Below are 14,458 nucleotides of genomic sequence, written 5' to 3' on the forward strand. Positions count from 1 at the left end.
ACACATTTAAGTTAGGTTGGCCCAGAGCAGTTTGAGAGCCTAGCAGGGAATCTAGGCTCCCAAGTTGACCTCAGAGGATACCAGAGTAAGCTAAGGGAAGGTGGTAGGAAAAGGAGGCCCAGGAAGAAGTCAAGGAGAGCCTACCTTCTGGATTTACCAAAAGCACCTTGGATCAAGTCCACTTTTTGAAGAACTGCTCTTTGAATACCCGTTTTGGGCCAAGCACTGTGCTAGTGATTGGGAGCACAGTCATGAACAAGCCACACCACATCCTCAACCTTATCGAGTTTGTCTTCTGATGAGGGAAGAAAGAAACAAGTAAATACGGGAATAGTTGACTACAATGATGTCATGGGAAGTAACATCTTTTTCGAGTTCTGCTCTAAGCTCTCAGATTGGTCCCTGTACAGCTGCCTCAAACCACGTGGGCAGTGGCTACAATGCAGCGTGGCTTCATGATATAGAGAATCTTGCAGGAGTATGTGATATGGGATTTTACTGTTCTTGCTTCTCGAATCTCATGCAATTGTCATATTTTGCCTTCCCTGAAGCCCCTCAAACCCTTAATGACATCCAAACCATACAACTTCATGGAACCCTGCTGACATTCTCCCAGGCACTACCACACAAGAATTGGAAGCCCACTGGAGAGTTCAGGGCACTGGACTCACTCTCCTCATGCTTTATATAAACCAAGGACATAAAAAAAATGACACCACCACCAATCATATCTCTTCATTGAGTACCTGCTCTACGGCCAGCATTGCATTAGATACTTTTACAGCTGCTTTTTAAAACCCAAGGACCCCACAATGAGACAGGTGTTGTTATCTGTTTTAGAAAAGAGGGGACTTGGGGTGAAAGATTAGTAATTCACCCGAGGTCCACTAGCCAGGGATGTGGCACAGCTGGGCCATGAAACTTGATATGTCAAATGCCAAAATCTGCTTTTCAACCCCAGGGGATGAAAGGGATGGTGGAAGAGTAGGGAGGAATATGGAGCCCTTAGGTCCAGCACCTAGAGCCCCAGAAATCTCCACCTCCTCTAGGAAGCCTCACGTGACAATGCCTTCTCCTCCCTTCAAAATGAGTCACCTCCTCCCCTGTGTTCCTCTAACACCTTGATCACCACTGAAGCACTTGACCCATTGACCTGGGCTTATTTGTTTACATGTCCATCTTCTACACTCTTATGGAAACTCCCTGAGGGGTTTCAATTCAACACAGGGAAACTTTATTTGTTTACTTTTATTTTTTAGAACAATGAGTGGTCACACTCAGTGAAACTCTATTGATAGGGCTAAGAGGTTGGACTTGACCTCTGATCTCCTCTCTGCCTCTAAAATTCTATGATTCAAAGGTTTCTTGATTCTGTGATTCTAAGGTTTACCAGACTCTGTGGAAGCTAGCAGATTTTTCCCTCTGCAAGTCCTTGACGGCTCTGGGGAGTCACAAACAATGAGAATGGGCCAGAGAGATAGGAAGAGGAAGGGCTTTGCCAATTTAAGTTCTGTTTCTCCCACTGCTGGACCCACATCTGTATTTAAGTGATCCCCTAAGTTGGAGGCAGTAATGGAACTAGGACTAGAGAGGGCTGTGCATTAAAATAACTTTGGAGCTCTAAAAAACAGACACCTGGATCCTACTCCAGACCTAAGTTTTGGATTCTCTGCAAGTGGAGCCTAGATATTTAGGTTTTTAAAATTTCCTTAGTTGAGGGCCCGGCCCCATGGCCGAGTGGTTAAGTTTGCGTGCTCCGCTTCAGCGGCCTGGGGTTTTGCTGGTTCGAATCCTGAGCGCGGACATGGCACTACTCATCAGGCCATGCTGGGGTGGCATCCCATATGCTACAACTAGAAGGACCCAGAACTAAAAATATACAACTATGTACCAGGGGCTTTGGGGAGAAAAAGGAAAAATAAAATCTTTAAAATTTCCTTAGTTGATTCTGAGGTATAGCCAAGGTTGAGAATCCTGGGATAGAAGACAAAGAACATAGTCTGACTATGATACTTGCATCTCAGGGATTCCATTCATTAGGGACTTTCTTTGGACCAGGAGAAGGACTCTTGGTGTATCATGAATTGACTCACAAATGGGTACCACAAAGCCTTTCTATGCACTGGAGAAACAGCCCACCCTCCTGGACTCTCACTTACTTTCATACCTTGCCAAGGATGGTCAGCATCAACTCCCTATTCCACATAAGTAGATTTTCCCTTTGTCTCTCCCTAAACCTGCTGTCTGCTTGGTTTTACACTTTTACTAAGGAAATATAAAAGATCCAGGATTCCCTTATCTTCACAGAAAAATGACGCTACTCATCCATTTGCAGCAAGACATATTTCCAGTTATTTTCCTTTTCAGTGATGATAGCTTAGGCTGACCTGTCCACACTCTTCCTCATGGCCTCTTTGTTTGTTCGTTCATTTGTTCATGCATTCATTCACTCATTCATTCATGATGTGTGCATTTGTATGAAACCCCATCCATGCGTAACAGATTGACTTTCACTGAATTATGGTGAAAAAGTTACTCTGTTTGTACCCAACTCATTTTTTTTCACACTCAAAAATATCAGAATAAAAGTTCTTAGAGGGTAGGGATTTCTATCTGTTTGGTCTTTCCGTGTCCCTAGCACCTATATCAGTGTCTGACAAAGAGTAGGTGCTCAGCGTATATTTACTGAATGAATAGATACACAAATAAATGTACAAAAATAGAAGGCATAATATGGAGTGATTTCTCCCACTCTTGGCAGTGTTCAAATGGAGCATCCCATCTGTCAGGGATGCTGTGAGCAAGCTTTTTCAAATTTGAGTCATATGAACAAGATATAATCCCCCTTGAGAAGCACACACTTCACTGGAGAACGGTGACAGAAAATCAAACAATTACAACAAAATTAGTACTATATTTGGAAGCATGAGCGATGTGCCAAGAGAGCACAGAAGAAGGCAGGTCTCATACTGCCTGGGATCATCAGGGCCAGCTTCATGAACCAGACAACTGCAGATCTAGGATTTGAAGAATGAAAAGGAGTTAACTGAGTGGAAGCCAATGTGTCTCACACAAACGTAAGACAAAGCCCGTGCTGAAGAGCATGGCAGCCTGAATAAGCAGTGTCTGTTTAAAGAAGGGTAAACACTGTGGCTGAAGGACAGGGCACTTGAGAGAAGCTGCAGAGGTAAGTGAGGAATAATTTATAAAAGGCCTTGGACACCTAGCTAAGGAACTGGGGCATGATATTGGAGGCAATAAGGGACCACTGAAAGTTTTTTAATTATAGGAGGGACAAGATCACTGGTTTTCCTTTGGATAGGAAACCTAGAGTGATGACGATGTGGAAACTGGTGAACGAAATCAGGACAAGACTAGAGATAGAAAGATGAGTTTGGAGAGTCTCTCGGCATTTGGCTAAGACATGATTAGAACCTGAACAGAGGCAGTGAGAAGAGGCCTGCTGAGGAAGGTGTGGATTTAAGAGCTCTTTCAAAAGGAGAATCAATACATGTTGGGACCACTTAGAAACAGAAGATGATGGTGAAAGAGGAATAAAGAAGGGTAGCAAGGACCAAACCACATAAGGCACATTCTTCATCCCACTGGCCCTGCCAAGTTCCTCCTGATTCAGGGATCTCCAGGCCCAAGGAACTGGAAGCTGAAGGAATCAACACAAAACCATCGAACTTAGATACCTGTTTAGCTTTAGGGACGTCCTGTAACTGTGAGACAAATGAGGCCAACGAGAGTTCTGTGCCCTCCAGGAAGGGAGCAGGAGGTCCTGGAATTCAACCAAAGCACCGCAGAGTGCTCCTCAGTCTAGTCAAGGTAATAACCATTTGTTGATTCAATAGTCCAGACTGATAAGCTCTGGAGATGCAGTGATGAAGCAGGTCTGGTCCCTGCTGTGGAGGAGGACATAGAAAAGTACACAAGATCGGTATCTAAATGTGAGCAAAGAGTTCTGGGGAATTATGAACTCTGACTGAGAGCATCATGAAGGTGGTGGGTTGGATTTCTCATGTCTATTTCAAACGAAAATGCAGTTTCACATAGAAGAAAATAAACTCATAGAACGCACTGCCCCTACACAAAATAGTGCTAGCAGGAAAAAGACAGTATTCTTAAAAGATCCAAAATATTGAGATGAGCTCAAAGCCTAGAGAGACTATGAGAAAGCCTGATTCTGCTCATTGATTCATGAAAAAAGTATTTGTCAAGCACTTACTATATGCCTATCACAGCTGTAGGTTCTTTGAAGATCATTTCTGCCTGGACGTGTTCTCAAATTCATTGAGCACCAAATACATGTCAGACTCTGTTCTAGCTACTGGAGATCCAATACTGAATCTCTTGCTTGGCCTCCTGCAATAGCTGCCCATCTTTCCTCATCTCTTACAGTCTAATCTCCAAAAAATAGCCAAAAATGTCTTTTAAAAATATAAATCAGACAGATCATGCCATTCTTTGCAACCTTCTCTTCCTGCAGAACCCTTCTCCCCCTACTGACTTCTAACTTACTGTCCTTAACTCCCACCACTTTGTTTTGCTGCCTCTGCCCTCCACTCCAGCTAAGGTGGCGTTCTCTGAAGTTTCTAGAACACACCAAGGATGCACCCGCCCTAGGACCTTTGCATTTACTGTTCCCTCTTCTTGGAATACCCTTAACCTAAAGATCCCCATAGATCACTTTTCATTTCATTCAGGTCTCAGATGCCTTCCCCACTCACCTCATCTAAAGGTGATCCTATGCCTGCCCCCAAGCACTCTCTGTCACATCACTTTTCCTTTTTTTTTACAGCATATACATATCACTTGCTGAAATCGTCACTGTTTTCGTTTGTTCACTGGTTTATCGTAAACTCCATGGCAGCAGGAAACTTGTCGTTTTTGTTCATCATGGTGTTCTCAGAGCCTTGACTGGAGCCTGGTCGTGTGAGTGTTGGTATTTGTTAAGTAGATCAATTCCAAATCTGCAGGATTAAGTGATTTTGGAAAGATGCCCCTGTGAGGGGAGACTTCAAGCTTCCTGGGAAGCCTAGGGGTAGAGAGGCAAATGACTAAAGCCAATGACCTCAGAGAGCAGGCAATTTAGTTCACTCAAAAGAACCAACAGGACCACTAGTATTTGGATGGCAGTTGAGTTGTGAGGCTGTTTCTAAACCCAATTCCTTCTCTCCATCATAGCCCTCTCATGGCACCTTACTTTTCCTCCACAGTGTGTGGTATGATGATAACCAACATTTTTGGTGCATCATTCATTCAACAGATATTAAATGATACCATGGGACAACAGTTTACAAAGGCCTTCTCACTCACATGATCTCATTTGATTCTTGTTGTGAAGAAGGAGTGACCCAGGGAGAGAGGGCTGATCTCCCTCTGCCTTGTTGCCTACCCATCAAGGGGAAGCTGGCGATTAGCTGTCTTTATGTACCTTCTCCTCAGCTCATTCTCTAGGAGCCTGATTTATTTTAATACCATTTAATTTCTCTTAATTTTTAAATGTTGAAATATGAAATTAAATCATATCAATGCTGAATGAAGAACAAATGGACTCTGGCAAGCAGTCAAAGTCATCTCTCCGAGACATGGCTGGAGGATTCTCTTGGGCAATCAACTCTAGGGGTGCTCTGGGCCCTCCTTTCACAACACAGTCCCAGGAGCAGACTCCTAGGACTCCCAGAAGATCTAGTCCTTGCAGCTGTGCTCGCTCCCCACTCCTCTAATAATTCCTCTCAAAGTTGACTCACTCATTAGTTCCTTCTGAGGGGCTGGAAGGCACAGGCTCAAGATGATTCTTCCAGTCTCCTGGGGGAGAGAGTACACTGGTATGGTAGAGAGGGTGGGCAGAACCTCTGGAAAGCACACTGAGCAGAGTGGTTCCACAAGACTCTCAGCAGAGTGTACATGGCTCTAAACGCATCCTTCCTGGATGGACGCAGAATGGCAGAAGCACAGGAGTTGAGACAGGACTGGCTGCAGCACTGGGGGGCCTGGAGCGCTACAAGTGATTCAGTGAATGCCCTGGAGTGTTTCAAGGGTGGTGACTCCACATAGGAGTGCCAACCTAGGGCCATCAGGGCACTTATCAGCTGAGAGTGCCTTGTGGGCCAGACATCCAGATAACCAACTTGGCTGGCCATGTTGACCTCTACAGACCCAACGTGAAAACAGACAAACTGGGGGCTTCAAATTGCACTGGAACATTCCGAAATGAAAGATACTATCAGCACATTCTTAGCAGGAGGCAATCTATAGGTTGTGGTACAAGATTCACAGAATACAGAATTGTCAGGTGAAGGAGGTAGCTTAAAAGCCAGCACATCCAACATAACCTGTTTTGATAGATAAGGAATCTGAGGCTGAGAGAGCAGAAGTGGGTCTTGCCTGTGGTTGCCAGAAATGATAAAAACTAAAATATAACCTCTTACCACCAATTCAATGCTTCTTCTGTTATGCCACGTTGCTGCTCCTGGCTTGATTTTATGACTCCACCACTGGCTTATTTTATGATAAATGGTACAGACCCCCTTTCTTGACTGTGTTTCACCTGCCTCGAAAGTGAAGTAGGTTATTCACTTATTCACTCCTTCTTCTTTCATTGAATACCCACTGTGTTTCAGGAATCATGCCACACGGCATGGGAGAGAGAAAAAGCACTTGATCCAGCAGTTGGGGAGCTAAGCCATATGCAAAAAATTAAAAAAAAAAAACCCACTGCATTTCAATAAGTATAAGGGCTCATGAAAAACCAATGCTGTGTTATCAAAATTCAGAGGAAGGGTCTGCTTCTCCACGAAGCCTTCTCATCAGGAAGAGGCATTTGAACTGAATGTTGAAGAACAGGTAGGATTCTCGGTGAAAGGTAAACCGTGAACAAAGGCACAGGAGAGGAAAGGACAAGTTTACTCAGGTGCCCTCATGGGAATTGTAAAAAGTAAGACAAGACACGGAGCAGTGAGCCAGGCCACGGAGGGCCTGGAATACAGGGAGTTGGACTGATGCAAAAAACGGGAGGCTCCTCAAGGTTTCTTGGGTAGGAAAATGACAAGCTTATAAGGGTGTTTCAGGAGGGAAATCTTGTAATATTCATTAAAATAACTGAAGGAGGGGGAAGTTGAAGTTGGGAAGAAGTTAGGAAGCTCTTTTTTATAGTATAATAGTAACCACATTATACAGGTATGCTGAGGACATGGGAAAATCAATGCAAAGCACTCTGCAACAGGGCAGATGACAGATGGTAAACACATAACTGTCGGCTGTTATAACAATAATAATTATTATTATATAAGAGGTCACCAAATCTGTACTTAGGTAGGGGTGGTGGGGATAGAGAAGAGGGTAACGGATTTAACAGACACCAGCAATACTCGGGCAACAAGAGACAGAAGTCAAAGATAAACTCAGGGATTCTGAGCCAGGGTGACTAGAAGTTGGCTGTCGCCATCACTAGAAAGTGGCAAGTCAGGAGGAGCCACTCCTGAGGACAAAGATGATGTCAGTTTAGTAAAAATTCAATTTGAGGAGCTGATGGAACTCCTGCTGGAGATGTTGTACAAGTGGCTGGAAATGAGACTCTGGGCTTCGAGAGCTAAGGTTGTATGCTTGGAACCATACACCCTGGAGTGACAGCACAAACCACTGAGGGAGACTGCTGAGGGACAGCAGAGAAGGGAAAACTGGGAACAAGAGAGAATCTTGGAGAGGAAGAGGAAGAGGGACCGCCTATAGAATTTACCGGACCTGGAGAGTTCAGTGCGATAGAAGGCAAGAGGGGAAGGTTTTAAGGAGCTAATGGTCAGTCTTACCTGATTAGGGTGGAGAGGGAGAGAGAAAGAGATGGATAGGTATCAGGAATAAGTTGTTATATTTTGGAGAATGAGAAGTTCTTGGTGGCTGAGTGATGAGGAAAGAGAGAGACATGATTACTCTAAAATTTCAAGAGTTTGTTGAAAGCAAGATGGGAAGAGAGAATGACGGGGGAAGGAACTGGACAAGTGATATTCTTTTTAGGAGGAGGTTTGTTGAGCATGTTTACAGTTGGAGGGAGAGGACTGAACACTGAAGGAGAAAGACTCCAGAGCAAGTTGATGAAGGCAGGGCAGGGGTCACTCCTGGGCACTGTGCAGCAGGGGAAGCGAGATCTTTTTTACTCTGTGACTAGTGACAGGTAAGGGTGAGGAACAAAGTAGGAAGATGACGGTGCAAAGGAAAAATGGTGACCAAGCTCACACCATTTGGCCTCATTCTCTAGGACGAACATAGCAGTGCATGACTTTGAGGTCCTCTCCTCTCAAGTGATTTGGAAATTACCACAGGGAGGCCAGCGCAGGATTACAGTTTCCAGTCCCACTTCCGCATGCAGTCCCCACATGACCCAGAGTTCCTACATAAAACCAGCAAAGCACTACTTGTCATTCCAAATATCAAGGCAGTAAATGCTACTTGGCCCACTCCGTGTTATATCCAGGATGAAACAGAACTGTTTTCTTAGTAGACATGACTCTCTATACCATATCCAAATACTCTTGATTCTGGAATTAGCTTTTATTCACTCTCTGGCTCCCTCTCTCTCCCTGCATTCCAGTTTCAACATACTATCGAAAATGCAAATCTGACCACACACTTCAGTACTTAATACCTTCCTAAGCCCCCATGGGAAACTCGGTGGAAATCGTTAGCATGAAGCACAAGCCCTTCCAAGTTTGCCCCTATGGCTTCTCCAAGCTCCTCTGTCTCCCCAAATTTCTCCGTCTGTCTTCAGTCATTGGAAGAGCTCTTATCCTCTTTAGGCCTTTGCATACTGACCCCTTCACTCATAAGACTTTCTACCCCACCCCTCCCCTCCCTGCTTTCACTAAAGCCAATTCCCACCACCGCTTCTTTTTGGGACTAGCTGTCCCTAGGAGTCCTCCTTAAGCCCCCATAGAGAGGAGATCTTCCTATACGCTTCCATTGCACCCAGGATGTACCTTCCACTGAGAGGATCACTATATATGATACCTGCCGGTTCACTAGTTGGTTATCCTTGCTGGAATGAATGTATATTTATGAGGAAAGAGACCATTCTATTTTATTTGCCTCTGTACCTAGCAAATACCTGGCAGAGTAGGTTGTTGCTGAATACTTCTCAAATAAATAACTGACTGAATGAATAAATGAATGCTTTTTCTTTTGGAGTCTAATGCATTTCTGAATCCCACCAAATACTTGAACCTCTAGGTAAAGCAACCAGGCTTGAGTAAAAAGGAAGTTATCCTCTCTTCTTATTCAACCTTGGCAGCCTGAGGAGCAGCCAGGACGAGTGACACATTCCCCAAATCCAGATTGTGGGCAATGACTGGCCCATGCAGGCTGAGGAACAATGCCCACAATGACTACCCGTGGACAATACCAGCAACTATGCCCAGAGACGGTACAAGGGCCTGCCTTGCACAGGGACAGAGCAGGGCTGGGGCAAGAGGACACTCCCTCAGCTTCAGGGCCCCAGCCCAGGGAGGAGCCCTGGAGAAGGGAATGCTCTTTACAGGGTCAGTTTGATGACCCTATTCTCCCTTCTCTGACCAGGAGGCTGTGGAGGGCAGTGCAAGTGATGCCAAAGTGGAGATCAGAGGAGCAGGAGCAGAGAAGGGGCTAACTTATCCCTCCAAATCCATTCATTCAGCCAACATTTACTGAACACCCACTCTATGCCAGGCACGGTGCTGGGCCTCAGGGGTACCATGTGAATAAACACCAGCTCTCTTTCCTCCCTTTATGGAGCTACTGTCTAGAGGTGTGACTGGCATTACTCAATCACATAAATAAATTTAATGTGCATCTTTCAATCACTTCAAAATAATAGGTTCAGGTTATGGCTGTATAAAATCAGGGGGTCTGGCCTAGTCAGGGAAGTTCTGGAAGGCTTCCTTGAGGAAGTGACCAGTGAAGTAAGAGCTGAAGGGTAGATAGGAGCGCAAGGATGGGCAAGAGTTTAGGGGTGTCGGAGGAATAATGCGTTCCAGGTGGAGGAAACTGCGTGAACAGCCTTCCCATCTCCACGAAGTTCAGGAACCACTTCAACCAAGTTCAGTTCTGCAGGTTCCATCTGCTGCTTCTCAACCCAAAATCTATATTTTATTTAAAGAAAAAGGAGGCTATGGAGTGGACTTATGGGGGGAGCAGGGGCGGCTTCAGATAGCAACTGTAGATTGCAATGAGGGGCTGGGGAATGAGCCCACAGCAGTCACTCCGACCTCTGACCGTCAACCATCCTCATGTGCAGAACCGCAAGGCAGGCAGGGGCAGGTTCCCTTCACACTTGGACCCAGCCAGGCCGGCAAAAAGGAGCGGCGGAAGGCCAGGCGCCCATACAGAGTGAACTGATCCCCCTATTTCAGGAAGAGCGTGGCGCAGCAGCTATATTTGAAAATGGAGGTAAACAAGAGCTCAGCTCAAGTGGATGGGGCACAACAGCTGTGGAAGATTAATCACACGCGGCTGCAAGTCACCAGGTCGCCAGAGGCCCCGAGGCTTCCCTTTCGGTGCCCCACCAGCAGGCCGGATGTGTTCCTGTCACGTATCCACAACTCCCTCCGCTTGGGGTGCTTCTTGACCACCCAGGAGCTCTGAGCCTACTCCCAACTGCGGCCTTCCTTTCTGATAAACTGCCCCCAATTCCCATCCTTCTGCCCAGGACGCTGAACCACCAAACGTTCAGGGTTTGTTTTTTAATCGCCAGAAGAGAGAGAGGCGGGCAGCAAGCGGGTAAATTTATGGCACTGCATTAAAGGCGTCTGTTGTATTTAAACGTTCCCCTACCCCTCCACGGTTAAAAAGAAAGCACAATGAATAAAGACGAAAAACTGCTTTTTTCCCCCCGGAGCAAATCGCTTTCTTCATCTCCCCCAGTGGCTCAGGTCCCCTGGGCAGGTCAGGCAGGGTCTGCAGGAGCAGCGCTAGCCTGTGAATGAGGGAGGGCCTGCGGCCGTGTGTATGTGCGTGCGTGCGTGCGTGTGTGGGGGTGGGTGGGTGGTGTCGGTGAGGGGGGTGTGGGCAAGCGGCGGGGAGTAGTTACAGACTTCTCTCTACCTAGCCCTGGACCGCCCAGACCACCGCAGTCTGGAAGGCACAGGCCGGGAGAAGCCCTCTTTCTCTCCGCCCGCTTGGCCGCCGCGGGCGGGTGCTCTGGGGCTACAGTTCCCGACCCGCGGCGGCGGCGGAGTCCCAAGGTTGGGGTGCGCGCGTGCGTGTGTGCACGCGGGCGCGCGCGGAGCGGGTAACGCGCTCCCCTCCTAGCCCCAAACTCCGCCGGCACTCACAGACCCAGGAGCACAACACGCCCTGGCACAGCCAGCACACACATGCACACATGCATCCAGCACGCAACGCAACATTCAGGCTTCCCAGTGCGCACCCGCCACTCACCCGGAAAACCCGCGACCGGACTGCACACACATGCCCAGGCATCTCTTTCTGCGCGGTGCCCTCGGCCCCCGCCCCCCCCACCCCGGCCCCACAGTAGACACTCGCTGCCAGAACGCACCCCCCCAGCACCGCATACAAAATGTGCACTTTCCGGGGCACCCTCCCCCAATCTCTTCAGGCACTAACCCCCCCCCCCCCCACAGGAAGGCAGTTCATATGAATGATCTAGACAAATAATTAACGTCGTTATTCACAACCAGGAACCCTCTTGGGGACATCCCAAGCCCCCCAACCTGTGCCTCCCCTGCCTCGGCCGCTCGTTGAGGGGGAAGGGCAAGAGGCTCACTCCATTACTCACCGTTTCCTCTCGGTCTCCCGAGCAGAGTGGGCAAGTGAGGGGGGTGAGGACGGTGCGCGATGCCCCCGCCGCCCGGCTCCTCACCTGCCGCAGCGCCTCATCGCCCCCGCGGGCTGCCCGCCGGCCGCAGCCGCGTCCGGGGCATGTCAGTTGGCCGCCGCCGCCCGCCTGCCAGGGCGCGTGGGCTCGCAGCTTTCAGGGAGCTGCGGGGCAGCGCATCTGGAGCGCGAGGGCTGGGGCCAGGGCAGGGGGCCTGGGGAGGGTCCCTCAGCGCCTATTTAAGAAGGAGAGCAACCCCCCCTCCAAGACCCCCGGAAAACCCCGACCCGGGGCGCAGGCTCGAGATGAAGCCCGGGAGAGCGAGGGGATCCCTGCCGGGAGGGGCAGAAAATCGAGCAGCCTGGCGCGCCCTGGCGGCTCCGAGGGACCGCGGCTTGCAGTCGCGTCGCCGGGGCTTTCCCGGGGCTGGGAGCGCGCCGGCTCTCCGCCTCGCACGCCGTCACCGCGGGAGACGTCTCGGCCTCGCGGCGCGCGGAGGGGACGCGCGGAGGGGCTGGTTTCTGGGCGAGCCCAGAGCTTTGCCCATTAAGCTGCAGCAAGAAGCCAAATCAAAAAGCCAATCTCCAAGCCTCCCAGCCGAACGTCACCCTATCAGCTGGGAGAGAGAGCGCTGCACGGGATGACAAGCCGCGCATATTTATCCTCGCGCGCCGAGGGGGGAATTTTCAGATCGCTTCCCGACCAGCAGCGGAAAGTCAAGCCTGCACCTCACGTCCAGAGAACCCCCGAGGACCGAATGCAGACGGAACCCCTAGCCCGCGGCCACCCACCCAATCGTTGGAGCCTGGCGCCCGGCGCCTCCCGGCCAGCGGCAGTTCCAAGACGGCGGCGCGTCCTGACCTGGATTCCGCGCAGTCCGGAGCTCCGGGCAGCAGGCGGGGAGGGCGGCCTGGCGGGCGGGCGCGCAGCACCGGCTTTCCCCTTGTCCTCAGGAGACGCCGCCTGCAATTCCGAAATTAAGTCTCCACCAAACACATCTGTGGTTTTTAAATATAGCAGGGGACGATTACCCAGGCAGGGTCCACCCAGGCCTAGGGGAGGAGTTGAGGGGGATGGAGGTTGGCAGTGGAGGGAAAATAAAACTCCTTTTTCCCCCCTCTTTTTTTCTTCTGTTCTTGGTGCAGAACTCAGTCTGTCATTTTCTCAACCCAAATCAAACAACAGCTTGTGAGAGACGCTTGGGTGAGCGCTGGTATGTTGGCTTTTGGGTTTTTAAGGCTAAAAATAAGAGGGGGCTGTCTCCCAAATTGCTGCTTACTCTGGGCCTGGAGCCTGGAAGAGAGATGGTCCTTTGATGCAGCAGCAGGACTAGGGTTTGGGGCTTGGCTCAAGCGAAGTGTACACACGTAGCCTTACATCAGATGCCTGTAATTTCTGCTATATTTGTCAGGCTTGGTCCTGGAGGCATGAGGGGTGGGCAGGCCTCCCCAAGAAGGGGGTTTCACTCCCTAGTTTATGGATAGCATTAGGCAGATCTAAAAGGAGCATGGTGGCTGGTCTTTCCTAGAGACACCAGTACAGCTTCTGGGACAGAACAGAAGGTGGGAAGTTGTTCCTCTCAGGCCTCTGCTGCCTGAAGCCAAGTATGAGGGGCCGACAAACGAGAATGATGTTTAGCAAGTATCAGCACTTCCTAGGATCAGGCGCCCTGCTAATGAACTTGAATGTATTACTTCACATCATTCCTCATAAAACTCTCTGAGATAGGTACAATTACTAACTCCATTTTTCTGTTGAGGAAATTGAGGCTTAAAGAGGTTAAATAACCATTCCGAGGCCGCATGCAGCAACACCGAGGACTGGAATAAGGTGGAACCAACTGGAGTTTTGCTGATAAACACAACAGTATGTGTGACTTCCTGGATCGCTAGGCCCGTTGAAGAACTGCTCTGGAACAAGGTTTGTTCCGAAGAGATTAAGTGGGCATGGAAGTTAGAGAGTATCTGAGCCTGGGATGGCCTAAGTTCTTTCCTGGTCCCTTGACTCAATGTGGCTTCAGCAAATCACGTGGTGGTTTCTGTTCTAAGGTTGAATCCTGGATGTACTCCTAACTGAGCCCTGGGATCTCAGATCCGTGAACACTTATGGGCCTTGAATTCAGCTAAAGTTAGGGCTGAGACACTGACCCTGCAAGATTTCAGTAACTTCTAAAGTTGTGGGATTTCAGGATATGTCAACTGGTAAGATTTACCTTGTGTTTGTTTCCATGGAGATCCATGATGCTGATTAGTCTACAGTCAAGACTCAGAGCTGGGCTGGTGGGCGCCTAAGTTGGTGTAGCCTTTTGGGAGGGCAATTTTGAAAGATGTATCAAATTCTTTAAAAAATGTGCAACTCTTTTGACCCAGTAACTTTACTGGTAGAAATTTATTCTATGGCAATAATTAAGGATGTGCTCAAATACTTAGTTACAAGGATATTCATGGTAGTGTTTATAATAGTGAAGAATTGGAAACATCTTAATTTTCCAACAGAGAGAATTGGTAGAGAAGATCGTGTTACATTGCCATGATGGTGTATTCTACCATTATACAAATGCTGATGCGGCATTCCGTATTGTGATGCGGAAAGGCTTTCATGATGTTATTGAGAAAGAGAAAAAAACAGAAAATAGAGTGTGATACTGTG

At 48.4% G+C, this 14,458-nt stretch overlaps 1 protein-coding gene and 1 long non-coding RNA gene across 8 annotated transcripts in view; one reads left to right on the plus strand and one right to left on the minus strand.

The window, feature by feature from the left end:
- Positions 1 to 12,733, minus strand: part of SLC8A3 (solute carrier family 8 member A3) — a 138,751-nt gene extending 126,018 nt beyond the window's left edge. For 5 of the 7 annotated variants that reach the window (XM_046647016.1, XM_046647013.1, XM_046647015.1 and 2 more), the window contains exon 1: positions 11,771 to 12,018. The gene's annotated coding sequence lies outside the window, so the exon portion shown is untranslated. Of the gene's footprint in view, positions 1 to 3,698; positions 3,795 to 11,770; positions 12,019 to 12,670 lie in introns of those variants that run through there. The other 2 variants (XM_046647011.1, XM_046647012.1) reach the window with 2 other exon arrangements.
- Positions 12,734 to 12,898: 165 nt separating this feature from the next.
- LOC124230717 (uncharacterized) lies at positions 12,899 to 14,004 on the plus strand. Its single transcript, XR_006886279.1, has 3 exons — positions 12,899 to 13,022; positions 13,569 to 13,729; positions 13,858 to 14,004. It is a non-coding gene; the product is annotated as an uncharacterized LOC124230717 (long non-coding RNA).
- Positions 14,005 to 14,458: the final 454 nt, after the last annotated feature.

Source organism: Equus quagga, chromosome 20 (genome assembly GCF_021613505.1).
Source record: "Equus quagga isolate Etosha38 chromosome 20, UCLA_HA_Equagga_1.0, whole genome shotgun sequence".
In the NCBI taxonomy this organism is placed as follows: Eukaryota; Metazoa; Chordata; class Mammalia; order Perissodactyla; family Equidae; genus Equus; species Equus quagga.